The 27,471-nt window shown below is 40.3% G+C and overlaps 1 protein-coding gene across 2 annotated transcripts in view; it reads left to right on the top strand.

Moving 5' to 3' along the window:
* LIN52 (lin-52 DREAM MuvB core complex component) overlaps positions 1-27,471 on the top strand; it is a 129,188-nt gene that overhangs the window by 99,075 nt on the left and 2,642 nt on the right. Inside the window, exon 6 of one of the 2 annotated variants that reach the window (XM_074392984.1) lies at positions 1-27,471. This exon is cut by the window's left edge and continues 7,131 nt beyond it. The exons of the other annotated variant lie outside the window; for it this stretch is intronic. The gene's annotated coding sequence lies outside the window, so the exon portion shown is untranslated. 2 annotated transcript variants of the gene reach the window in all.

Genomic DNA, 27,471 nt, shown 5'->3' with positions numbered 1-27,471 from the left:
GCTGGACATAGTACCTCACGCCTGTAATCCTAACACTTTGGGAGGCCATGATGGGAGGATCACTTGAGACCAGGAGTTCAGGACCAGCCTGGCCAACATACTGATTCCCCATCTCTACAAAAAAATTTAAAAATTAGCTGAGCATGGTGGCATGCACCTATAGCCCAGCTACTCAGGAGGCTGAGGTGAGAGGACTACTTGAACCCAGGATTTTGAGGCTGCAGTGAGCTATGATCATGCCACTACACTCTAGCCTGGGCAATAGAGACCTGTCTCAAAAAAACAAAAACAAAAAAAACCACAATAATACATTTCTAAAGGCTCATTGAGCACATCACCCCCTTTCTAAATCGTTTCCTGTCTATTCAAACCAAGTCTTCTGCAGAATTAATTATCTTCATTCTATCCTCATAAATGTGTTGTATACTTGTATAGGATTTGTGATATTGTTTGATAATAATTTATTATCCATGCTGTCTTCTGCCAAGATTCTCAAGGTTAAGGACTGTATTGTAGCCTTAACACTGAGTACAATAGATAGCAATAAAAAGAGGGCTATAGTTTTGGTAAAAATTCTTTTTTTTTTTTGGTAAAAAATTCTAATTTTGGCCAGGTGTGGTGACTCATGCCTATAATCCCAACACTTTGGGAGACCTAGACAGGTGGATCACTTGAGGTCAGAAGTTCAAGACCAACCTGAACAACATGGGGAAACTTCCGTCTCTACTAACAATACAAAATTAGCCGGATATGGTGGTGTGTGCCTCTGATCCCAGCTACTCAGGAGGCTGAGGCAGGAGAATCGCTTGAACTGGGAGGTGGAGGTTGCAGTGAGCTGAGATCACGCCACTGCACTCCAGCCTGGGCAACAGAGCAAGACTCCATCTTGGCTAAATGTTCTCATTTTTCTTTCTGTTGGTCGTATTTTCTAAAAGACACCCCCCTTGTGGTTTAATTGTGAGAAGTATGCTTTATGATTATAATTTTGATAAAATGGAAGTCTACCTCCTTTGTTAGTAATGAATTAGCACTGCAGGGAACTGGAAACCAAATGAAAGAGCCTAGATAATATAAGCGAATGATTCTCAGACTTTAGCATGAGTTAGAATCACCTGTAGGGCTGGTTAAACCATGGATCCCATATTTAAACTCTTGAGTTTCTGATTGAGTAGATTTGGTATGGTGCCTAACAAGTTCTGAAGTGATGCTCAATGTAGTTTGGTCCAAGTACCACATTCTGAGAACCACTAACATTATAAATTCTAACCTATCTGAAAGGCATTCAGTTTATTGAAATAGGATCTGTTCCTGACATCCCCCACCTGGCCCTCTTGAAGGTCTTGCAGGGGAAAGCATTCCATATTTGCAAAGCTTTCTACCCGTATGGTGTCTACACAGAAGACTCTTCGTGAGCAAACTTAAGTGCTCAAAGTGAGGAGGAGGAATTTTTTAAGGAAGAATGGTAGATCTCTTTTGGTGTCTTAGCACACAGTAAAATATTGACTAACTGATTAAACTAGTTCAGAATTCTAACCTTCTGATTTTGAGGCCAGTGGTCTGACATATAAAATGCTTCTTTTCACTTTCACTTTGGCATTTGTTTAAATGCAATTAAAATTAATTAAATTTTAAAAATACACTTTAGATTTAATTATTAAGAATTATAGGCCCAGCTGGGCACCGTTGCTCATGCCTATAATATCAGTACTTTGGGAGGCTGAGGCGGGAGAATCACTTCAGTCAAGGAGTTCAAGACCAGCCTAGGCAACATAGTGAGACCTCGTCTCTACAAAAAATACAAAAATTAGGGTTGGGTGTGGTAGCATACACCTGTAATCCCAGCTACTCAAGAGACTGAGAGGTAGGAGGGTCATCTGAACCAGGAGGTTGAGGCTGCAGTAAGTTGTGATCATGCCACTGCACTCCAGCCTGGGTGATGAAGCAAGACCCTGTCTCAAAAAAAAAAAAAAAAAAGAATATAGGGCCAGGTACAGTGGCTCACACCTATAATTCCAACACTTTAGGAGGACAAGGTGAGAGGATCACTTAAGGCCAGATCAAGACCGGCCCTAGTATCATAGCCAAGACCTCATCTACAAAAGAAAATTTTTTAAAAGAAAAAAGCCAGTCCAGGCATGATGGCCAGCTACTTAGGAGGCCAAAGCGGGAGGTTGTTTGAGCCCAGGAGGTTGAGGCTGCAGTGAGCTGTGATCACACCAGTGCCCTCCAGCCTGGGCAACAGATCGAGACAAAAAAATAAAGAATTCTAGTAAATGCTTATGCTTACACAGAATCTAATTAACCAGATCCCCCCCCCCACCATTGTGTTTTGCCATATTGATTATGTATTTATTTTAAGATCCTAAATTATGGTCGTATTATCATTGAAATAGTATTCTCTTATTTAATACACATTTACTGTTTGTTAACCATATACAGGTTAAGCACTAGAGTTTCAGTGATACAGACTATTATACTCTAATATAATTTTCTGGCTGAGGATACTTTTGCATTCTAATTATTTTAAACTAGTAGTTCATGAATTTTATAAATAAGATTATTCAGAAACATCAATAATGTTTCAGATATTCTGAAAAGACAGAACGTTTACTAGCTGTTATTTCTAATTATGGGGAAAATAACCACTACCGTATGACTTCCTAAGAAGACACATCAATCAGGTTCTTATCTGACTATGATGTGGTTTTAAAACAAATTCATAAGCAAATTAAGACAGAAATTGTTGTACCTTTGTACTGCTACATGATTTTTTTTTTTTTTTTTTTGGAGACATAGTCTTGCTCTGTCACCAGGATGGAGTGCAGTGGCACAATCTCGGTTCACTGCAACCTCCGCCTCCTGGGTTCAATCGATTTTTCCGCCTCAGACTCCCAAGTAGCTGGAACCACAGGCGCGTGCCACCATGCCTGGCTAATTTTTGTATTTTTAGTAGAGACGGAGTTTCACCATGTTGGCCAGGATGGTCTCAATTTCTTGACCTTGTGATCCGCTCACCCTAGCCTCCCAAAGTGCTGGGATTACAGGCGTGAGCGGCCACGCCCGGCTAATGCTACATGATTTTAAAGGAAAAGTTTTTTAAAATTAAGGCTGACTCGATGGCTACTGTATATTGTACTTTTAATTAGTTTATTTATTTTTTTGAGACGGAGTCTCACTCGGTCACCCAGATTGGAGTGCCTTGGCGCAATCTTGGCTCACTGCAACTTCTGCCTCCCAGGCTCAAGCAGTCCTCCCACCCCAGCCTTCTGAGTCACTAGAACCACAGGTGCATGCCACCATGCCCAGCTAATTTTTTGTATTTTTTGTGGAGAGGGGGTTTCCCTGTGTTGCCCAGGCTGGTTTGGAACCCCTGAGCTCAAGTGATCTGCCAGCCTCAGCCTCCCAAAGTGCTACGATTACAGGTGTGAGCTGCTGTACTCTAACTATTGTGCATTTTTTCCAAGTCCATTAGGGAAATTATCTTTAAAAGTATTTTCCATTGATAAATGTATTGTTCAGTCATGTTGAGAAAATGAACCATATATATTAAAACCACAATGCAAACAATTAAAAATCAGATTATCGCCGGGCGCGGTGGCTCAAGCCTGTAATCCCAGCACTTTGGGAGGCCGAGGCGGGTGGATCACGAGGTCGAGAGATCGAGACCATCCTGGTCAACAAGGTGAAACCCCGCCTCTACTAAAAATACAAAAAATTAGCTGGGCATGGTGGTGTGTGCCTGTAATCCCAGCTACTCAGGAGGCTGAGACAGGAGAATTGCTTGAACCCAGGAGGCGGAGGTTGCGGTGAACCGAGATCGCGCCATTGCACTCCAGCCTGGGTAACAAGAGCGAAACTCCGTCTCCAAAAAAAAAAAAAAAAAAAAAATCAGATTATCAGCTAAGTAATGTAGATGCTGATTGGACAGATCAGCATCTATGAAGTAAAAGAATGATATCAGGGCCGGGTATGGTGGCTCACGCCTGTAATCCTAGCACTTTGGAAGGCCGAGGTGGGTGGATCACCTGAGGTCGGGAGTTTAAGACCAGCTTGGCCATCAAGGTGAAACCCCATCTTTAAAAAAATAAATAAAATAAAAATAAAAATAAAAATAAAATGATATCAGTAAAATTGGATTAATGAGGTCATCATTTATATACACAGTTATTGATAGTGTGAGGGCAAAGTATTAATAGTAGAAATTTAGACTAGTAGAAGTTTAGCTTAAGCTATTCCTTTTTGTAACTTGTTAGCCATCAAACTGACCTGAACCTTAGTATTCCTATCTCAAAAGCTCCTTCTGAGAAGATTCAGTAAGTAAGTAACCAAAGACTCTTTCTCTCCACGTGCCAATGAATTTTGTAAAAGCAACATGTTGAGCTGGGGAGTTTCCCTGATAGCTGTTTTATGGACAAAGTGAAAATTGTGTTCTCAGATTCGTAAGTGTGATTTCTTAAATAATTAAGAGAGAGAAAGGTTGGAAGTTACTAGCTCCTTATTATTAGGCTTAACTTGAGTTTGATTTGTTAGATTTTTAAATATATATAATCTGCGTTTGATTCTTGGTTGTATGTAATTTGTTCCTCATTCAAAGAATTTAAAGATGGACATAATCATTGGTGACATGAAAAGTTACCCCCTTTCTAAAGCTTTTTCTGTCCATCTATTTCCATGGCCTCAGCGGAATTAATCATCCCCATCTCTGCTCCCTGGCCTACTCTTCCCTGAGTATTCATTCATGTTGGTCATAGCTTATGAATTATATTATGATATGTAGTGATAATGAGAAAAAACTATATTTCCAGGGAAGCATTTGGTGAGGTTTTCTTTTTATTATGGAAAATTTAAGCTAACTAGAGAGAATGTTACAATGAACCCCATGTACCCATCCCTAGCTTCAAAAATGATCAACTTTCTTGTTTTATCTGTACCCTCTTTATCACACTTTTTGTTGTTTATGTTGTTTGCTGGAATATTTTAAGGCAAATCCTAAATGTCATACCATTTCATTCATCAATATTTTAGTATGTGTTTGTAACCAGAAAATCCCTGCTTTTTTAAAACAACACAATTGTTAACATATCAAACAGAATAAAATAATAATTTTTAAATAACTTTTTTTTTTTTTTTTTTGAGACGGAGTTTCGCTCTTATTACCCAGGCTGGAGTGTAATGGTGCGATCTCGGCTCACCGCAACCTCCGCCTCCTGAGTTCAGGCAATTCTCCTGCCTCAGCCTCCTGAGTAGCTGGGATTACAGGCACACGCCGCCATGCCCAGCTAATTTTTTGTATTTTTTTTAGTAGAGACGGGGTTTCATCATGCTGACCAGGATGGTCTCGATCTCTTGACCTCGTGATCCACCCGCCTCGGCCTCCCAAAGTGCCGGCATTACAGGCTTGAGCCACCGTGCCTGGCCTAATAACATCTAATAGTCTCTGTCCAGTTTGGCTCAACGTTGTGTTTTTTACAATTGGTTTGTTTGAATCAGGATCCAGACAAGGTCTGTACATTACATTTAGTTGACAAGAATCTTAAGTCCCTTTTAATCTCTCTACAACTGCAGTCCCCAGTTCCTCCAGGTTTTTCCCCATTAATTAATGAAGAAGCTGAGTTGTTTGATCTGTAGGATTCCCCACATTTTCTCACTCTGTCACCCAGGCTGTAGTGCACAGGTGCGATCTTGGCTCACTGTAGCCTTGACCTCCTGGGCTCAAATGATCCTCCCACCTCAGCCTCCCAAGTAGCTGAAACTACAGGCACACACTACCACACCTGTCTAATGTTTGTATTTTTTGTGGAGATGAAGTTTTTCCATGTTGCCTGGGCTGGTCTCAAACTCTTGGGCTCAAGCGATTCACCCACCTCGCCTTTCCAAGGTGCTGGGATTACAGGTGTGAGTCACCATACCCAGCCCCTATGTTTTAAATTTGGATAATTGTATCCTAGTTATATCATTTAACATGTTATTCTTTTCCCCAAAATTTCCTGTAAGCTGATGGAGCTAGAGAATGGATTGGGATTGGATTCAGTCTTTTTGGCAAGGATACTTGATAATAATACTGTGTGCTTCCTGTTCCTTCACATCAAGACTGACATGACATCTGTCTGTTCCAGTTTGAGTGAATATCAGTGGCTTTGGGTAGTATCAGTCATGTTGTTTTCAAAATGATAACAGTAATGATAATAATTATTATTCTATTAAATTGGAAATTGGCTTCCCTGAAATAAAGTTCAAAGAGGAATGGCAGGAAAAATGCTACGTTTTTTCACTTTTCATTTGTCAGTTTTCAGAATTAGATGAAGTGACTTGAGACTTTTTAAATATCATAGATGTTTGTGTTTGTTGTATTTAGATCTATTACAGTCATTATTCTTTTTTGCTACAAAATGGTTCCATCTTTAATGGATGCCCCTTCAAGCTGGCTGCTGTGTCTTTTAACATGACCCTGGTAATTTTTTTTCTTTATTTCTTTTTTCTTCTATTTTAAATTTTTTTTCCTTATTTTTTGTTAGACTGGAACATGGAAGACCCTAGTAATCTTTGATAATCTTCTTGCTTTCAGGCATGTCAGGATATCCCTGGTTCACTTACTTCTCCAGACTTGGAATCTCATCCATTTCTCCAAGGAACCCTGGTTTCTTTTAGTAGAAATCTAGGCACTAATAGTACTCATTGTTAAGAGACTGTCATTGTCTCTAGGCCTGTTCTATGAACAGGGTTGGTAAATACAGTTTTTGTGAAAATAGAAAAATTTATATTCTTACCAATAATGCACCCAGTTCAAATTTAAAATATTTGGGGGTATTTATGTAATGTATTTGATTTTATAATGATTTCTTTTTTTAATGCTGAAAATCTTGTTTCCTAATAACTAACATAATTTATTTAACCTCCAATATCAAGACTCCTGGTGGCAGCTTAAGGCTTCTTTCTGTTTCATTTATTTATTTATTTTTGAGGCAAGGTCTTGCTCTGTTGCTCAGGCTGGAGTGTAGTGACATGATCACAGCTCACTGCAGCCTTAACCTCCAGGTCCCAGCAGTCCTCCCACCTCAGTCTCCCAAGTGGCTAGACTACAGGTGTGCACCGCCACACCCAGCTAATTTTTTTTTTTTTTTTTTTTTTTTAGAGACAAGGTCTCACTATGTTGCCCAGGCTGATTGTGAACTCTTGGCCTCAAGTGATCCTCCTGCCTTGGCTTCCCAAAATGCTGGGATCATAGGTGTGAGCCACTATACCCAGCCTCTGTTTCTTTTATATTCTTAGGTTATGCATTTCCAGGAATTTGTAGTCAGAATATGTCTTTTAAAATTCACTTTTTCTTTCTTGAGGGGAGGTCTATAAAAAATAAATTAAAAAAATAAATAAAATGTACTTTTGTCCTGTGTGGTTATGCCAGACCTTATAGATTGAAATTACTCTCCATTCATTTCAAATTTTAGAGATTGCTTTTTTTATTTAATAGATTTTGTTTTTTAATATATAAGGTATAGCTGAGCACCGTGGCTAATGCCTGTGATCATTGCAGCAGTTTGAGAGGCCAAGGCAGGTGGATCACTTGAGGTGAGAGTTTGAGACCAGCCTGGCCAACATGGTGAAACCCCGTCTCTACTAAAAATACAAAAATTAGCTGGGTATAGTGGCATGCACCTGTAATCCCAGGTACTCAGGAGGCTAAGGCAGGAGAATTGCTTGAACCCAGGAGGCAGAGATTTGTAGTGAGCCAAGATTGCACCATTGCACTCCAGCCTGGGCAACATAGCAAGACTCTGTCCCCCCAGCACAAAAAATATTACACACACACATATATACAAATATATATAGATCCACATATATACAAATATATATACACACACACACACACACACACACACACACATATATTTATATAGTGTCCCAAAGTAAAAACTATAAAATAAGTTACGTTTAGAGTATCTGCCTCCCATCTCTCTCTCTTCCCCCTCTGTTTTGCTTCCCCTAGGTAACCATCTTTATTAGAAAAGACATATATTAAACCTTATCCTTTTATTGTTTCCTTTTAAATATATAAATACATATACATTTTTAAATGTATTTTCCCCTCCTTCTAAATTTGAGCATAAAGTAAGATACTATGCACACTCTTCTGTACCTTGCTTTTTTATTTAAAAGTATGTTCTGGAGGTCTCTCCATAGCAATATGTAGGAATCTTTCTCATTTCTTTTTACAGCTGAGCAGTACTCTGTAATATATACCATAGTTTATTCAACTATTCCCCTCCCTATTGATGGACATTTGAGTTGTTTCTCATCTTCAGTTATTATAAATAGTGTGCTGAATTGAATAGGCATGTCCTATTGAATAACTCTAAAGTGGAATTTCTGGGTTAAAGGGTAAAATGCCTATGTAACTTTACTTAAACAAAATATTTCATACTTGGTGTTTAAGAACTGAGGCAGGGCACAGTGGCTCACGCCTGTAATCCCAGCACTTTGGGAGGCCTAGTTGGCTGGATCACTTGAGGTCAGGAGCTCAAGACCAGCCTGGTCAACGTGATAAAACCTCATCTCTGCTAAAAATAAAAAATTAGCCAGGTGTAGTGGCTCATGCCTGTAATTCCAGCTACTTGGGAAGACTGAGGCAGGAGAATCACTTGAACCTGAAAGGCAGAGGTTGCAGTGAGCCGAGATCACACCACTGCACTCCATCCTGGGTAACAGAGAGAGACTCTATCTCAAAAAAAAAAAAAAAAAAAAAAAAAAGGACTGAAAAGGAAACAGAGTTCCTCTTTCCTCACATATGAGTATATTATTTCTGTATATATATGTATAATACATATATATACATATTTATGGCATTTTAGGTTTTGGGGTACATGTGAAGAACATGCAGGATTGTTGCATAGGTACATACATGGCAATGTGGTTTGCTGCCTTCCTCCCCATTACCAGTATCTGGCATTTCTCCCGATGTTATCCCTCCCCAACTCCCCACCCCCTGCTGTCCCTCCCCTACCTCCCCCCAACAGACCTCAGTGTGTGATGCTCCCCTCCCTGTGTCTCTGTGTTCTCATTGTTCAACACCCGCCTATGAGTGAGAACATGCGGTGTTTGATTTTCTGTTCTTGTGTCAGTTTGCCAAGAATGATGGTTTCCAGATTCATCCATGTCCTAACAAAGGACACGAACTCATCATTTTTTATGGCTGCATAGTATTCCATGGTGCATATGTGCCACATTTTCCCTGTCCAGTCTATCATCGATGGGCATTTGGGTTGGTTCCAAGTCTTTGCTATTGTAAACAGTGCTGCAGTGAACATTCGTGTGCGTGTGTCCTTATAGCAGAACGATTTATAATCCTTTGGATATATACCCAGTAATGGGATTGCTGGGTCAAATGGAGTTTCTATTTCTAGGTCCTTGAGGAATCGCCACACTGTCTTCCACAATGGTTGAACTAACTTACACTCCCACCAACAGTGTAAAAGTGTTCCTATTTCTCCACATCCTCTCCAGCATCTGTTGTCTCTGGATTTTTTAATGATCGCCATTCTAACTGGCGTGAGATGGTATCTCAATGTAGTTCTAATTTGCATTTCATTCTCTAATGACCAGTGATGATGCGCATTTTTTCATATGTTTCTTGGTCTCATATATGTCTTCTTTTGAGAAGTGTCTGTTCATATCCTTCGCCCACTTTTGAATAGGTTTGTTTGTTTCTTGTAAATCTGTTTTAGTTCTTTGTAGATTCTGGATATTAGCCCTTTGTCAGATGGGTAGATTGCAAAAATTTTTTTCCCATTCTGTTAGTTGCCAGTTCACTCTAATTGTTTCTTTTGCTGTGCAGAAGCTCTGGAGTTTAATTAGGTCCCATTTGTCTATTTTGGCTTTTGTTGCCAATGCTTTTGGTGTTTTAGTCATGAAGTCCTTGCCTATGCCTACGTCCTGAATGGTTTTGTCTAGGTTTTCTTCTAGGGTTTTTATGGTGTTAGGTCTTATGTTTAAGTCTTTAATCCATCTGGAGTTAATTTTACTGTAAGGTGTCAGGAAGGGGTCCAGTTTCTGCTTTCTGCACATGGCTAGCCAGTTTTCCAAATACCGTTTATTAAACAGGGAATCCTTTCCCCATTGCTTGTTTTTGTGAGGTTTTTCAAAGATCAGATAGATGTGTGGCATTGCATCCAAGGCCTCTGTTCTGTTCCATTGGTCTATATTTCTGTTTTGGTACCGGTACCATGCTCTTTTGATACTGTAGCTTTGTAGTATAGTTCGAAGTCAGGTAGCGTGATGCCTCCAGCTTTGTTCTTTTTGCTTAGAATTGACTTGGCTATGCGGGCTCTCTTTTAGTTCCATATGAAGTTTAAGGTATTTTTTTCCAGTTCTGTGAAGAAGGTCATTGGTAGCTTGATGGGGATAGTGTTGAATCTGTAAATTACTTTGGGCAGTATGGCCATTTTTACGATACTGATTCTTCCTATCCATGAGCATGGAATGTTTCTCCATCTGTTTGTGTCTTCTCTTATTTCGTTGAGCAGTGGTTTGTAGTTCTCCTTGAAGAGACTTTTTACATCCTTTGTTAGTTGTATTCCTAGGTATTTTATTCTCTTTGTAGCAACTGTGAATGGCAGTTTGTTCTTGATTTGGCTGTCTTTAAGTCTGTTATTGGTGTATAGGAATGCCTGTGATTTTTGCACATTAATTTTGTATCTTGAGACTTTGCTGAAGTTGCTTATCAGTTTCAGGAGATTTTGGACTAAGACGATGGGGTCTTCTAAATATACAATCATGTCGTCTGCAAATAGAGACAATTTGACTTCCTCCTTTCCTAATTGAATACTCTTTATTTCTTTTTCTTGCCTTACTGCTCTGGCTAGAACTTCCAATACTATATTGAATAGGAGTTGTGAGAGAGGGCATCCTTGTCTAGTGCCAGATTTCAAAGGGAATGTTTCCAGTTTTTGCCCATTCAGTATGATATTGGCTGTGGGTTTGTCGTAAAGAGCTCTTATTATTTTGAGATACATTCCCTCAATACCTAGTGTATTGAGAGCTTTTAGCATAAACGGCTGTTGAATTTTGTCAAAGGTCTTCTCTGTATCTATTGATATAATCATGTGGTTTTTGTCTTTGATTCTGTTTATGTGGTGAACTACATTTATAGACTTGTTGAACCAGCCTTGCATCCCTGGGATGAAGCCTACTTGATCCTGATGGATAAGCTTTTGATGTGCTGTTGCAATCAGTTTGCCAGTATTTTATTGAAGATTTTTGCATCTATGTTCATCATGGATATTGACCTGAAGTTTTCTTTTCTTGTGGAGTCTCTGCTGGGTTTTGGTATCAGGATGATGTTGGTCTCTTAAAATGATTTGGGAAGGATTCCCTCTTTTTGGATTGTTTGGAATAGTTTCTGAAGGAGTGGTACCAGATCCTCTTTGTCTGTCTGGTAGAATTCAGCTGTGAACCCATCTGGACCTGGGCTTTTTTTGGTTGGTAGGCTATTAATTGCTGCCTCAACTTCAGCCCTTGTTATTGGTCTGTTGAGGGTTTTGACTTCTGGCTTGGGAGGATGCAAGTGTCCAGGAATTTATCCATTTCTTCTAGGCTTACTAGTTTATCTGCATAGAGTTGTTTGTAGTAATCTCTGATGGTGGTTTGTATTTCTGTGGAATCAGTGGTGATATCCCCTTTATTGTTTTTTATTGTATCTATTTGATTCTTCTCTGTTTTGTTTTTTATTAATCTGGCTAGTGGTCTGTCTATTTTGTTGATCTTTTCAAAAAACCAGCTTCTGGATCTGTTGATTTTTTTTGAAGGGTTTTTGTGTTTCTATCTCCTTCAATTCTGCTCTGATCTTAGTTATTTCTTGTCTTCTGCTAGGTTTGGAGTTTTTTTTGATCTTGCTCCTCTAGCTCGTTCAATTTTGATGATAGGGTGTTGATTTTAGATCTCTCCTTGCTTCTCGTGTGGGCATTTATTACTGTATATTTTCCTCTAGACACTGCTTTAAATGTGTCCCAGAGATTCTGGTGTGTTCTGTCTTCATTCTCATTGGTTTTGAAGAACATTTTATTTCTGCCTTCATTTCATTGTTTATCTAGTCAACATTCAAGGGCCAGTTGTTCAGTTTCCATGAAGCTGTGCAGTTCTGAGTTAGTTTCTGAATTCTGAGTTGTAACTCGATTGCACTGTGGTCTGAACGACTGTTTGTTATGATTTCTGTTGTTTTGCATTTGCTGAGGAGTGATTTACTTCAGATTATGTGGTCAATTTTGGAGTAGGTGTGATGTGGTGCTGAGAAGAATGTATTTTCTGTGGATTTGGGTGGCGAGTTCTGTAAATGTCGATTAGGTTTGTTTGGTCCAGGTTTGAGTTCTGAAGTCCTGGATATCCTTGTTAATTTTCTGTCTCATTGATCTATCTAATATTGACAGTGGAGTGTTAAAGTCTCCCACTATTATTGTGTGGGAGTCTAAGTCTCTTTGTAAGTCATTAAGAACTTGCCTTATGTATCTGGGTGCTCCTGTATTGGGTGCATATATATTTAGGATTGTTAGCTCTTCTTGTTGCATTGATTCTTTTACCATTATGTAATGTCCTTCGTTGTCTCTTTTGATCTTTGTTAGTTTAATGTCCATTTTATCAGAGACTAGGATTGCAACTCGTGCTTTTTTTTGCTCTCCATTTGCGTGGTAAATCTTCCTCCATCCCTTTATTTTGAGCCTATGAGTATTCTTGCATGTGAGATGGGTTTCTTGGGTACAGCACACCAATGGTTTTTGACTTTTTATCTAATTTTCCAATCTGTGTCTTTTGATTGGGGCATTTAGCCCATTTACATTGAAGGTTAATATTGTTATGTGTGAATTTGATCTGCCATTTTGATGCTAGCTGGTTGTTTTGCCTGTTATTTGATGCAGTTTCTTTATTGTGTCGATGCTCTTTACCATTTGGCATATTTTTGGAGTGGCTGGTACTGGTTGTTCCTTTCTGTGTTTAGTGCTTCTTTCAGGAGCTCTTGTAAAGCAGGCCTGGTGGTGATGAAGTCTCTGAGCAATTGCTTGTTCGTAAAGGATTTTATTTCTCCTTTGCTTATGAAACTTAGTTTGGCTGGATATGAAATTCTAGGTTGAAAGTTCTTTTCTTTAAGGATATTGAATATTGGTTCCCACTCTTCTGGAATGTAACGTTTCTGCTGAGAGATCAGAGTCTGATGGGCTTCCCTTTGTGCGTAACCCAACCTTTCTATCTTGCTGCCCTTAGCATTTTTTCCTTCATTTCAACCCTGGTGAATCTGATGATTATGTGCCTTGGGGTTGCTCTTCTTGAGGAATATCTTTGTGGTGTTCTCTGTATTTCCTGGACTTGAATATTGGCCTGCCTTGCTAGGTTGGAGACATTTTCCTGGATAATATCCTGAAGAGTGTTTTCCAGCTTGGATTCATTCTCTCCGTCACATTCAGGTACACCTATCAAACATAGTTTAGGTCTTTTCACATAACCCCATATTTCTTGGAGGCTTTGTTCCTCTCTTTTTACTCTTTCTTTATCTGCCTTCTCATTTTATTTCATTGAGTTGATCTTTGACCTCTGATATCCTTTCTTCTGCTTGGTCAGTTCGCCTATTGAAACTTGTGTATGCTTTGCGAAGTTCTTGTGCTGTGTTTTTCAGCTCCATCAATTCATTTATATTCCTCTGTAAGCTGTTTATTCTTGTTAGCATTTTGTCAAACCTTTTTTCAAGGTTCTTAGTTTCTTTGCATTGGTTAGAACATGGTTTTTTTTAGCTCAGAGAAGTTTCTTATTACCCACCTTCTAAGCCCGTTTCTGTCAATTCATCAGACTCATTCTCCATCCAGCCTTGTTCCCTTGCTAGTGAGGAGTTGTGATCCCTTGGAGGAGGAGAGACGTTCTGGTTTTGGGTGTTTTCATCCTTTTTGTGCTGGTTTCTTCCCATCTTTGTGGATTTATCTACCTGTGGTCTTTGTAGCCGGTGAATTTAAGATGGGATCTCTGAGTGGACGTCCTGTTTGTTAATGATGAAGGTATTTCTTTCTGTTCCTTAGTTTTCCTTCTAACAATCAGGCCGCTCTGCCGTAGGACTGCAGGAGGTCCACTCCAGACCCTGCTTGCCTGGGGAACACCTGCAGCAGCCTCTGCATTTTCACTGGGAACTGCAATCCAGAACTGTGCCTATTCGGCCATCTTGAATCCTTCCTCTGAATATATTATTTCAACAGATACATTTTTGACCCCCAACTATAGGCCCGATATTGTTCTAATTGCTGGGAATACAGCAAGAGGTTCTCCAGAAATTCATGGAGCATGAAAGTAAATAAACAAAGTTAATTTCAAGGCCAGGCATGGTCACTCACACTTGTAATCCCAGCCCTTTGGGAGGCTGAGGGAGGCGGATTTGAGCCCAGAAGTTCAAAGCTGCAGTGAGCCAGGATTCTGCCACTGCTCTCCAGGATGGGCAAAAGAGCAAGACCCTGCCTCAGGGGGGAAAAAGAAAGTTGATTTCAGATTTTGTTAAGTGCTTTGAAGGGAGTAAATGGGTTGATATTAAAGAAGGTAACTGGGCCTGGGCGCAGTGCCTCATGCCTGTAATCCCAGCACTTTGGGAGGCCGAGATGGATGAATCACAAGGTCAGGAGATCGAGACCAGCCTGAACAGCATGGTGAAACCCTGTCTCTACTAAAAATGACAAAAATTAGCCTGGTGTATTGGCATGTGCTTGTAGTCCCAGGTACTTGGGAGGCTGAGGCAGGTGAATCCCTGGAACCTGGAGGCGGAGGTTGCAGTGAACTGACATTACGCCACTGCACTTCAGCCTGGCAAGGGAGTGAAACTCCCTCTCAAAAAAAAAAAAAAAAAAAAAAGGCCCCTCTAAAGAGGTGACATTTGAGCTTAGACACAAAGGATAAAAATTATTAAGTGCCCTTTATTGATGTCTCTACTATACAGTATAAAAGATTTTTGGCCAGTCACAGTGATTCATTCCTGTAATCCCAGCACTTTGGGAGGCCAAGGCTGGTGGATCATTTGAGGCCAGGAGTTCAAGACTAGCCTGGCAAACTTGGTGAAACTCCATCTCTACTCAAAATACAAATATTAGCCAGGTGTAGTGGTGTATGCCTGTAATCCCAGCTACTCAGAAGGCTCAGGCACAAAAATCACTTGAATAGGAGGTGGAGGTTGCAGTGAGCCAAGATCGTACCACTGCACTCCAGCCTGGGTGACAGAGTAAGACTCCATCTCAAAAAAGAAAAAAAAAGTAAAACAGAAGAAAGATTTTCGTACATTACCTTGTTTAATCACATAAGAGCCTGCAAAGTCTACTTTATAATTCCCATTTTCCAAGGAAAATTGACACTCAGAAAAGTAAATTGTTTGCAGTCAAAGTTTGAAATGGGGACTGGGGTTTGAATAAAATCTAGATCTGTCTAATTCCAAAGCCAGATGAGATAAAACCTTTTTCAGTGTATTGAATTGCCTCTCTTAACCAAAAAGAAAGCAAAAAATAATGAGTTGAGTAAATGGTTTTGATTCTCGTTTTAACCTGAGAGGAAAACATATTTTTTTTTATTTCAAAACACTCCTGTTTAATCACTGGATTATTACAAATTCAAAATATATGTGCTTGTTTTATTTGGGGATATTTGTTGTGTAAGAAAATAGAGGAATATGCCTTTTTGTCCAAGCTAAATAAAATAACTTCAGTATCTATTTTTATTGTTTTTTATCTAATGATGGTTCTACCTTCAAAATACTATAGCAAAAATATCTCCCAGATATTTCTAGTCTTTTCAAATTATGTGCCTTCTAAGTGTCCTATTGATTTATTTCACAAATATTTGTTAAAGTCTGTGTGCAAGATACTTTACAAGTTCTGTTGAATTAACTTTCAGAAATGTAGTAGCAAAAACATTGTACAGGGTTCTGTAAATAGCCATAAAGTTAATTGGGGAATTTTTTTTCTTATGCCAGCACTTAATGAGTACTTAACTGTGTAACCTTTATGTCTCACAATAACTCAGTAAGGTAGATACTTCCCCGTGACAGAGGAAGGAACTGAGGCACAGAGAACCTACATAATTCATCTGAGATCACCATCTAATATGTGATAGATTTACACCTAAGGTAGATTAGGTTTTCTGTCATAAGTACTAAAAGTTCCTATTAAACAACAGAATAGTTTATAGGGAAATACTATACTCATCCTCACAAGTATTTTAAATTAAATCCATAATGTTGTCCAATGAACCATACACAAAAATTTATAGATATTTTTCGTGTGTGCCTTAAACTAGAGCTAGCTGCAGTTAAAACCCAGATTCTAATTTTACACACAAGGCCACCTCTAACAATATTAAAATAAAATGATATTATTCCCAGCTTAAAGAAAAATTCTCCAATAACCATAGGAATGCTTCTGGTATGAAGAGAGCATCTTAAATCTCGATGCAAGTCATACACAAAGTGTTATTGCAATGAAAAAATAGTGGCGTGAATAATACCTGCTCACAGCCCAAGACACTTCATGTATCTTGGGCCTTAGTATTTGTTGGATTTTACAATTTCGTGAGCAAGATTTGTATTTTTTTTTTAAAAGTTCTGTATCTCTGTGTGTTCCACTTGATGTCAAATCTGTATTCTCAGTTTGTAGGGTTCCATTAAAAAAAATAATCTCAGCCCCTCCTCCCTCCACCCTTCTTTCCCCCCATACTCATTTTGTATAATATGGTAATGATATCACCGTAGCAGTAATTACGGGTCATCTTCATTTCTTTCATCTCTGCCTGTTCTGATGGCTTCATTCCTTTGACGGAAAAGATTTGGCTCTGGGTGCTATGATTATTTTGTTAAGCGTTATTCGAATAGACAGGAGTGAGAGAAATTAATCAATCCAAATGCAATTAGCATCATGTTTAACCCAGTGATGGACGTCTCAAGGTGAAACAGCCAGGGGAGTTTTAGACATTATTATTCAATCCAGTAGTTCTTATCTAAATTATAATCAAGAGAGGTTTTTATTGGCTTCTCAGTGTGAAGATGTAACTCTTTCCCTGCCCTGAGGGTCAAGAAGACTAGGCCTTCATCATCCCTAGACTTTAGCTGTTGCCAGCACCTTGAAGTCGAATAGACAGTCAAGGCAGGAAAGTTGTCTGAATATGCAAGTCATTTGAAATTATCTGTACTGTGATCCTGGTCTGATTTTCCTGAGAGTGGAACCTAGCCTATGAATAAGTTACTCTGTCTAACTTGGGGCAAAATATTTTGTTTTCTGATCAAGTCACTTGGACTAGTTGTTGTTCTTCTATCTTAACCTTACATGATAGATTATTATTGCTGTTCCTACTTTATGGATGAGGATATTAAGACTGTGAAGCTACAAGCCTTTGGTCATAATAAGTGTTTCACCAGGATGTATTACTATGTAAAGGCCCTGAAGCATGAATGTTCTGCACAAATTTATGAGTATTTAATAAAAGTTCTAGCCCCCAGAGTATTAATTCATTGCTTTGATCTCATTGCCTTTCATTCAATTGAGTTTTACCCTTGAAAAGGAAACCAAGTAAAACTGTGAAATAGGCCTGTCAGGTCCTCTGAAAAGGAAACAAAATACAAATAAGAAGTTGTTAGCTTTCATTTCTCTAACACAGATCTTTGGGGTTATTTTACAATTGTTTTGGCTTGTTTTTAGTAGGGAGAAGGATGATAAGAAAGATTACATTTTTGAAATCTAGTCTTGTTTTGCTCTTAAAAGAGGGCAGGGCAAGGAGAGTTGATGGAGAAATAGTCTTTCACTTGAATGCAACATTTTTCAAATGCCTGACAATTAAAATTCTTCTACTTCTGCTTTCAATCATCAGGCATCATGGCTGACATGTCCCATATTTTATGTTCCTGCTTGATGTTTTATATTCTGAAAATAAATCTGTTGGCTGGATATTTCTGTCCTTTTTTTCTGTTATGAAAAGCCATTAAAATTATTTTCCATATTGGAACTGTCCAAATTTGTTTACCTGCACACTGAGTCCTGGCTTTTCTTTTTCATATTACTTCTTGGATAAAACAGTCTCTGCAAATGGGCCTTACTATGAATTGAAGAAAAAAAGTTTGATATAAAATTATCTTTCTCGGGCTGGGCATGGTGGCTTACTCCTGAAATCCCAGCACTTGGGAGACTGAAGCAAGAGGATTGCTTGAGGCCAAGAGTTCAAGACCAGTTCAACATAGCAAGACCCCATGTCTACAAAACATTAAAGTAAAAAGTAAAATAAATAATAAAATTCTCTTTCTCAGAAGTCACTGGAGAGAGCATTGTTTTTGGCCACTCCACCCTTTTGGAAGAGTCCTAATAGAGAGCCAAGATACCCAATAGAAAGATAATCTAGAAAGTGTGCTCCCAAAAAGACTTTTTAGAGAATACTGAGGACAAAAATTTTGGTAGTCTGTAATAGTTTGATCCAATCTGTTCTTTTCTCAGATATATAGTACTTTAGTCTCCTTCTTGTATTTTTTTTATTCCTAAATAATGTTTTTTTTATATTTTGGAGACAGAGTCTCACTCTTTTACCCAGGCTGGAGTGCAGTGACGTGATCTTGACTCACTGCAACCTACGCCTCCCAAGTTCAAGCAGTCCTCCCCCTTCAGCCTCCCAAGTAGCTGGGATTATATGCATGTACCATGCCTGACTAATTTTTGTATTTTTACTAGAGACAGGGTTCCACCATGTTGCCCGGGCTGGTCTTGAACTCCTCACTTCAAATTATCCGGCCACCTCCACCTCCCAAAGTGCTGGGATTGCACACATGAGCCACCATGCCTGGCCGCCTAAAGAACTTTAGGCAAAAGCCTTCAAGTGCCACACTTGCAGGCTGCTAACCTTCAAGTGCTACTTTTACACATTTTAGAGACAAGTAAGATTTACACCAAAGACTATCACTTGTGTGTACTTCCCCACAAGAGTTGATTGAGAACAGTGAACCTTATTACAGTTATACCACCTGCTGAGGGCCACCAAGTCTCCTAATGAAATTCCAAAAGAACCCTTCTCATCCAGTGATACTGTATGCTCTTCACAGTTCCTTCTGCTTTTGACAGTGACTCCAGCACCAGCTGCTCTCATATCATAGGCGTTAAAAAGTGATTAGTCCTTGACTTATTGATCACTTAGTGATACTTTTCCTGTGGAGATCTGACACTGAGCTAGAGCGTGATAGAGAGTTTCAGTCTGGCAGACTGCCCTGAAACTGCTCTGCTGTACACCAGCTCTGTGCCAGAGCCACAGGGAAACTGCACATTCCTGCGAGACAGAAATCAGCATTATAAATCACATTGCTCTCTTTTTGTTCTCTGCCAGTCCACCAAAATACCTGTTAACTGCTAGCTCTATCTTAAAGGCAGCATGGCCTTTGAGAATAGTCTCTTTCTGTGGGAAAGCATGTCTTTGACTTTATTTGAATCTTCCTGATATCTCATACATAGTATGTGCTCCATGTGACTGCCTTTGCTCTTTACCACCCACTCCATGCTGCTTTTCTGCACAGCACTCACTGATAACTGATCAGTAGGTCTCTTTTGTCATAGCTGGTAGAATACATTCAAGAGGCAGAGCGCTGTGGCTCATGCTTGTAATCCCAGAACTTTGGGAGGCTGAGGTGGATGGATCACCTGAGGTCAGGAGTTCGAGACCAGCCTGGCCAACATAGTGAAACTCCGTCTCTACTAAAAATACAAAAAAATTAACTGGGTGTGGTGGAAGCCACCTGTAATCCCAGCTACTCGGGAGGCTAAGGCAGGAGAATTGCTTGAACCCAGGAGGCAGAGGTTGCAGTGAGCCGAGATTGTGCCATTGCACTCCAGCCTGGGCAACAAGAGCTAAACTTTGTCTCCCCCCAACCCAAAAAAAAAAAAAAAAAAAAAAAGAATACATTCAAGATTTCAGGGACCAAAAAAGTGATTTTTAAATAACAGTCAAAACTATAACAAATGACATTATTTCTATAAAAACATCTTTTATGAAGCCAATTACATAAACAGTCTTTAGCACATTCATTTAAACTAAACTGGGATTTTATGTGTTCCTTTTGGCTAGAACTATCTGCTACTATAGTTAAGGAAGGTAGCTGCCTCCACCTAATACCTGACATTACTCCAGCCAGGCTTAATATGCCACAGCATATGTTACACAGATGCAAGTCATTCGTGTTAACCATTTATCTTGCATTGGAAGATCTTTTTAGAAATAGTGAGGTCTCCTTTTGCCACTCCTGGTGCTATATGTGTGCTTACTTGGTGTAGACCTGGTACCTTCTGTAAAGCAGCAGCTAAGGAGACTCCAGTGCACACCATGACTGACAAGAAGGCCAAGGAAGGAGGCAAGACTGAGAACAGTGATCAGATTAATTTGAAGGTGGAGGGGTAGGATAGTTCAGTGGTGCAGTCTAAGATTAAGTAGTATACACCACTTGGTAGACTAATGAAAGCTCATTGTGAACAACAGTTTATCAATGAGGCAGATCAGATTCCAATTTGAGGGCAGCCAATTAATGAGACAGACACACCTGCACACTTGGAAATGAGGATACGATTGTTATGTTCCAGCAGCAGACAAGAGGTGTCTGCTACAAAGTGAACCCGCTCTTTTTTTTTTTTTTACACGGAGTTACGCTCTTGTTACCCAGGCTGGAGTGCAATGGCGCGGTCTCGGCTCACCGCAACCTCCGCCTCCTGGGTTCAGGCAATTCTCCTGCCTCAGCCTCCTGAGTAGCTGGGATTACAGGCACGTGCCACCATGCCCAGCTAATTTTTTGTATTTTTAGTAGAGATGGGGTTTCACCATGTTGACCAGGATGGTCTCGATCACTTGACCTTGTGATCCACCTGCCTCGGCCTCCCAAAGTGCTGGGATTACAGGCTTGAGCCACCGCGCCCGGCCACATGAACCCACTCTTTACTCCAGAACTCCATTCCCACAGACCAGGAATATGTTCTCAGAAAACTAGAACTCCATTGCACTCCATCCTGATTACAACAGTGTGGATTTTCTCTGTTCTTCACTGACCCCTTTCTTATTCCTGTATTGTGCATAAAGTGATTGGCATTTATGCACAAGCATATTATTGCCTTTTTATTTTTTTAAACTAAATGCCAATTGTGTGTTTTGATCAGCATCAGATGGAGATTTGATGAGGATAAATACTGATTCTGTGATGATGCCCCCTTTCTCCATTAGTGGCATGCTCATTCAGCTCTTATCTTTGTACTTTATTAAGTTATTTTGCTCCCATCGTTTAATGAAAATCAGTGACAAAAAAAATCCTTCCATGCTTGAAGCTAGTAGTTCAAGACTATCCTAGGCAGCAAAGCAAGATTCTGTCTCTACCAAAAATTTAAAAAATTAGCCAGGTGGCACATGCCTATAGTCACAACTACTTAGGAGGCTGAGGCAGGAGGATAGCTTGAGTCCGAGAAGTTGAGGCTGCAGTGAGCTATGGCTGTACCGCTGCACTCCAGGGAGGGTGACAAAGCAAGACCATGTCTATCTAAAAAAAGAGAAAAGGCCAGGCGCGGTGGCTCGCGCCTGTAATCCCAGCACTTTGGGAGGCCGAGGTGGGTGGATCACGAGGTCAAGAGATCGAGACCATCCTGGTCAACATGGTGAAACCCCGTCTCTACTAAAAATACAAAAAATTAGCTGGGCATGGTGGCGCGTGCCTGTAATCCCAGCTACTCAGGAGGCTGAGGCAGGAGAATTGCCTGAACCCAGGAGGCGGAGGTTGCGGTGAGCCAAGATCGCGCCATTGCACTCCAACCTGGGTAACAAGAGTGAAACTCAGTCTCAAAAAAAAAAAAGAGAGAGAGAAAAAGTCCTTCCATACCTTGTTAAATTAGAGAATTTTGCAGTTTTTCACTTGTCATTCTAAAATCAGCCAGGTTTTAAACTCTGGTACATACCTGTTATTGTAGGGCAATATGTCTTTAGGTGGGGATAAGTTACTCTAAAAGAAATGACTCGTAGATACTTTTCCCATTAAGCATCCTAATTGCTTAAATAAACATCTTGTTTGAAATGAAAGAAATGGTTTTACAGTAGCTACTATTACTGAATGCCTGTGTGACTTTGTATTAATCCTACCTTGACTGGATGAGGAAATGAGCTCAGAAAAATAACTTGGTAATTTGCCTATGTGGCCCAAGTTCAAATCCAAGCCTATCCAGCGCTAGTCCTGCTCTTTTCCCAATATTATGTTGTCTTCTTTGTTTCCTGGCCACTCATATTAGTCTCCTAAAAACAGCCTGTTACTGCTTTTCTGAATGTGAGAATACCAGTGGAAAGTAATTTGTCCCCACCACATAAACATTTTTAATTATATTGAGGCATAGAAATGTTTAAAGTAGTTTGCATTGGAATTGAAAAACTGAAGTATGAGTTTCTTCCACTTCATTAAAAAGTTACTTAATCTTTTACATTGTTCCCTACGTAAAAGCTGAGCAGAATTTTATCAGGCAATTGCCTCAAAGTTATAATCTGGACAGTCTTTCTGTAATAAAACCCATATGTCATTGGCGAAAGGTGCAAAGCCCTGGCAGAGAGGGCTGGTCTCGAGAGAGATTCTGCACCCAATCTCGTTAACCAGGGTGCCTCTGGTAATCCCTCATCCCCTCACCAGTGAGAAATCAATCTGTACCACTGAATCTTTTTCAACCAGCCACCAGAAAATTTACTGCAGAGAAGGCAGTTTGGGGATAGTCAACGTGGAAGGGGAGCCAGAAGCAAGGCTAACTGTAGGATGGAGGAATTGGAGAATCTAAAGAAGAGATTATATTAAACCACACACCACCTTCAGAGCAGGCACGGTGTAGTCCTCCTTTCAGCCCTGACCTCTCCAAGTAGACCCAGGTGTTCACAACTGCCGTGACCTAATAGCCCTGGAAAAACTATGAAAGGGGGGGTAATAGAAACAGTGTAAATCTGGAAGTTGATTGTAGTCTATCCATTTCAGTAGCCAGTCCCCTCCCTACACTCTCTGTAGCATTTCATGTAATAACCCTATGCTGACAGTCTCAATTGTGGCTTTCTCAATTTGTGATCTATGTACACTATAATAGGGCCTGGCTGGGCGCGGTGGCTCACGCCTGTAATCCCAGCACTTTGGGAGGCCAAGGCGGGTGGATCACGAGGTCAAGAGATCGAGACCATCCTGGTCAACATGGTGAAACCCCATCTCTACTAAAAATACAAAAAATTAGCTGGGCATGGTGGCACGTGCCTGTAATCCCAGCTACTCAGGAGGCTGAGGCAGGAGAATTGCCTGAACCCAGGAGGCGGAGGTTGCTGTGAGCCAAGATCGAACCATTGCACTCCAGCCTGAGTAACAAGAGCGAAACTCCATCTCAAAAAACAAAACAAAAAACAAAACAAAACAAAAAATTCTATAATAGGGCCTGTAAATCATGACTTGACGTAGGTGTCATGCTTCTCTCCTGCACAGCATACACCAGTGGCTGATGACCAGTGGACCCCTCTTGGCATAGTTATTAAAATAAAAGCAATGTTACCTTCCTGTTAAATCTTGTAATCTTAGCAATCTGGAATCAGAAAATAGTTGACAGGCCGGACCTGGGGGCTCATGCCTATAATTCTAGCACTTTAGGAGGCCAACGGGGGCAATCACCTGAGGTCAGGAGGCCAAGAGCAGCCTGGCCAACATGGTGAAACCCTGTCTCTACTAAAAATACAAAAAATTAGCCAGGCATGGTGGTGCATGCTTGTAATCCCATCTACTTGAGAGGCTGAGGCAGGAGAACTGCTTGAACCCGGGAGATGGAGGTTATGGTGAGCCAGTCACTTGAACCTAGGAGGCAGAGGTTGTAGTGAGCTGAGATTGCACCATTGCACTCTGGCCTGGGCAAAAAGAGCAAGACTCTGTCTCAAAAAAAAAAAAAAAAATTAGTTGACAGATTTCACTGACTCTAGATAACACTCTCTCTCCCAATCTTGTTGTCTCTAGAATTGTTTTCTATATAATACATTATGGGGAACAAAGAACCAGGAGAAAATGGAGGAACTGGGAGTGCCAAGCTGAAGAACATGCAGTCTTACCCTGGCCATTCATTCTAGAATTATACCAAGCTATAACCATTGTGAAGAAGGGACAGAACTAGGCAGGGGGGAATAGAAACAGCTTTCTCTTCTCTGTAAGCAGGCAGTAGTCATCTCTCAAGGTTTTTCCCAAAAGAGATTTGAAATTTCTGGTGGGAGCTTAAAAAGCTGAGTAAAATACATTTATTTATAAAACCTTACTAGAAGAGGGGTGTGTGTGTGTGTGTGTGTGTGTGTGTGTGTGTGTGTGTGTGTAGACAAGGAATACAGAATAGTAGCAGAAGGCTGTCTCCCTACTCCTAATGGGATTTTGTAGCAGCATGTGCGAGTTTGTTTCAGAAGTCAAAAATGAACAGATGTTGGTATAAATTACCTCTGTGTCTGATGTCTTGCAAATTAAAAGCGCGGTTGGCATCACTAAACAATTTCACTGGGTTTGTGGGGGTGCGGTTAGTGGGTGGTGATTACTGTAGCAGGTCGGTAAGAATCTTCGCACTGCAGCAGAGCAAGGATAAAGAAATGAGGAATAAAATAAGGGCTATATGAATTAATCAGAAATGTTAACATCTCTGATGACAAGTGAACAGGAGGGCACGTGCTCTGGAGCAGCCCCTGACCCACAGCAATTTCTCTGTGCACAGAAAGGGGTTGGTGCTTAGCATCTGATTTATAGGGCACAGCCCTCTTTTAGGGAGCGGCTGTGTCAGACATTCGTATATCTCCTATATGGGACTGGTGAGTAGGAAAACTTTCTCTCCTCCCATGTAGGAGATGATGTCTTTTGAATTACTTCTACTTTTACAGTGGTTTCCTGCAGCTCTGTGTACTTGGATTAGGTTGAAGGGGGAGGAATGATTGAGTGGAAAAGGGTTGTTAAAAAGGATTGGTTAAATTCAAGGAGAGCTTGCCGCTGAGAGACTTCAGAATATCCATTTATTTTTCCTTTTAAGCCCTTTTGACCCCTTAAATAGTTTGGGTCTTTTTAAATTCCAAGTCTTAAAATATTGGTCATTTTGCCATTTGGGGAAAAGCAGTAAGGAGTTGGTGGGTCTGAAGGTCAGCAGGCAGAAATCATTAGTTAGAGCACTGCAGTGCTCCAGGCCCACGATTTTTGGAACAGGGCTCTGTTCTCTCCAGAGGAGTTTTGTATCGCCTGTGTCTGGTTTCCAGAGCTTCTGCTTCTAGCCATGGTGTAGGATCATTTGTTACATGTTGTTTAAACTTGAGAGTAGGCAGGTAACCCATCTAGTAGAAATAAGTGAGACCCAATCTGCCCAAAAATATACGTACATTTCTTTTCCTTCAAGTTGAGGGAAAAGATTCCAAGGAATGGAATTTTTTTTGTTTCCTAGCCTCCCTTTGCGCAATTCCTTTGTTCATTCATTCATTCACTCAGAAAATACTGGGTGTGAGAGAACTTGCTTACCCACCTCTGGAAAATGTCGTGTTAATGATTAGCACAATACCAAGCATGTTCGTTGCTAACATCCAAGGGAAAAGTAGGGTATTAATGTGCTCTTTGTTACAAATGAAGAGACTGAGGCTCAGAGATCTGCCCAGCCCAAGGTGTCACCCTACTGCTAAGTGCTAGAGCTGGAACGTAAACTGAGTTCAAATTCCACGTTCTCTGCAAGAAGCTGATGCTACCTCCTATGGGCAAGATAGTACGTGATTGGATTTTCTCTAGAGTAGTCCTTGACCCCAATCTCTCCATGAACTTGGCATTAATTTGCATTAAGAGAAATGGTTTTCCTTGCCAAATAAACAAGGTACATTGAAAAAGACTGCCATCGTGTAGAGAATGGAGCACTGTTGATGGAAAGGAAAGAAACTAACATTTTTTGCATTTCTACTTGACTCTAGTTCTTTGGTGTATTATCATTTATCCAATCAACACTTACTCAGCAGACACTAGGTCTAGCACTGAACAGTCTCTGCCTTCAGTTTTTACATTTTAGTTGAGGAAGACAACTAAATAAGTAATTGCATGCAAGTCTTACAGGAACTTTGCTTGTGCAGGATTTGCTGTAAAATCACAAAGGAAGGAATGGTCTCTTTGATTTGGGCCAGAGTGGGGTCGTGGGTACATGATGCAAGACCCAACACTGGGCTTCGATGCCTAGGTAATGGAATTTCCTTTCCCTTTGTGGGAGCACAGGAACTAGCGAAAGATGGGGAATGTATAAACTGAAGTTACCAAAAGCCTCCCTGTGGTGCCAGAGGTTGTGTTGTTTTATTTCTTCATTGTACAAGAAAACAAGAAACTGTTTAACTTAAGTTGGAGCAGAGGGAAGCTGAGCTAGAGGCCATTCATCTAACTCCATTTGCTCTGGACTTGGGAAAGGCAACAAGGAGGCCAGGGTGAAGGTCCTTCTCATTCCTGCGAGTGCCTCCCCAGCCGCCTCACTTCTTTGGCCAGGATGGAGACATGTTCTGGGGAGACCACACAGCCTGCCCTGTGCCTACTGCATGGTTCCAGAAGGCCTGGCTTCCAGAGCCAGCCATCAACCATCAGAACTTTCTGCACTGTTAAATCCATTTAAGAAATCTAAAAACATGGCCTTGCAGGATGAGGATGAGGAAGGGGGTGTTATACTATATATGCTTTCTGAGATCTAAAATGAGGGACCTGTGGAGTGGCCCTTGTAATTGAGAAATGTTTTACTTTCAATTTTGAGCCTTATATGTAGGAAAGTAGCTGTATAAACCCACTTGTAACTACAGCATTCAAAGATTGATGGTGCTGAAAGCCGGAGAAAGACACATAAACCTTGCCTGGCTATATTAAATATCTAAGGACTGACAATGCCAAGGGAGAGAAGACCAAAGCTCTATAAACCCTACTTTATGACACCATCCACAGATGAACTGCACTGAGGGAATATAAACCCTGTTATATTACAGTATCCAGGGACTACCACTGCTGAGAGATGGGGTAAATGATCTCTAATTTTGATTTGAGATTATAAATGTCCAGAGACCAACAACAATTAGAGAAGACTCTAATCTTGGTTGGATTTTAGGCTCCAAAAGCAAACCCCTGAGATAGTGAACATGAGTATTAGGTTCGATTCTTGAGACAGATAGGTTTTTGGGGAATTCCCTGGCGATTTGTTTAAAGGTGGATGATAAACTCTTTCCCAGTCATTTGGCATGTATCTCAGTTGCCAACTTCAGAGTGGCTTTGTACCATTTTAGTTGTCTATAGTGGTTTGTTTTCACCCCCTTTTAGGAGGTTAGTTGGCGGTGATTGAATCTGTTGTGAAAGCAACTTGATATACAATTTTAAATCAATCTACATTTTAAAATTAAATCTTCCTGTGATTCTTTTTTCAGATTTTAGGTTTTCATTGATCATTTGTTTGCTTTGTG

This window comes from Saimiri boliviensis, chromosome 2 (assembly GCF_048565385.1).
Source record: "Saimiri boliviensis isolate mSaiBol1 chromosome 2, mSaiBol1.pri, whole genome shotgun sequence".
In the NCBI taxonomy this organism is placed as follows: domain Eukaryota; kingdom Metazoa; phylum Chordata; class Mammalia; order Primates; family Cebidae; genus Saimiri; species Saimiri boliviensis.
This window is presented reverse-complemented; position numbering and strand designations above follow the sequence as displayed.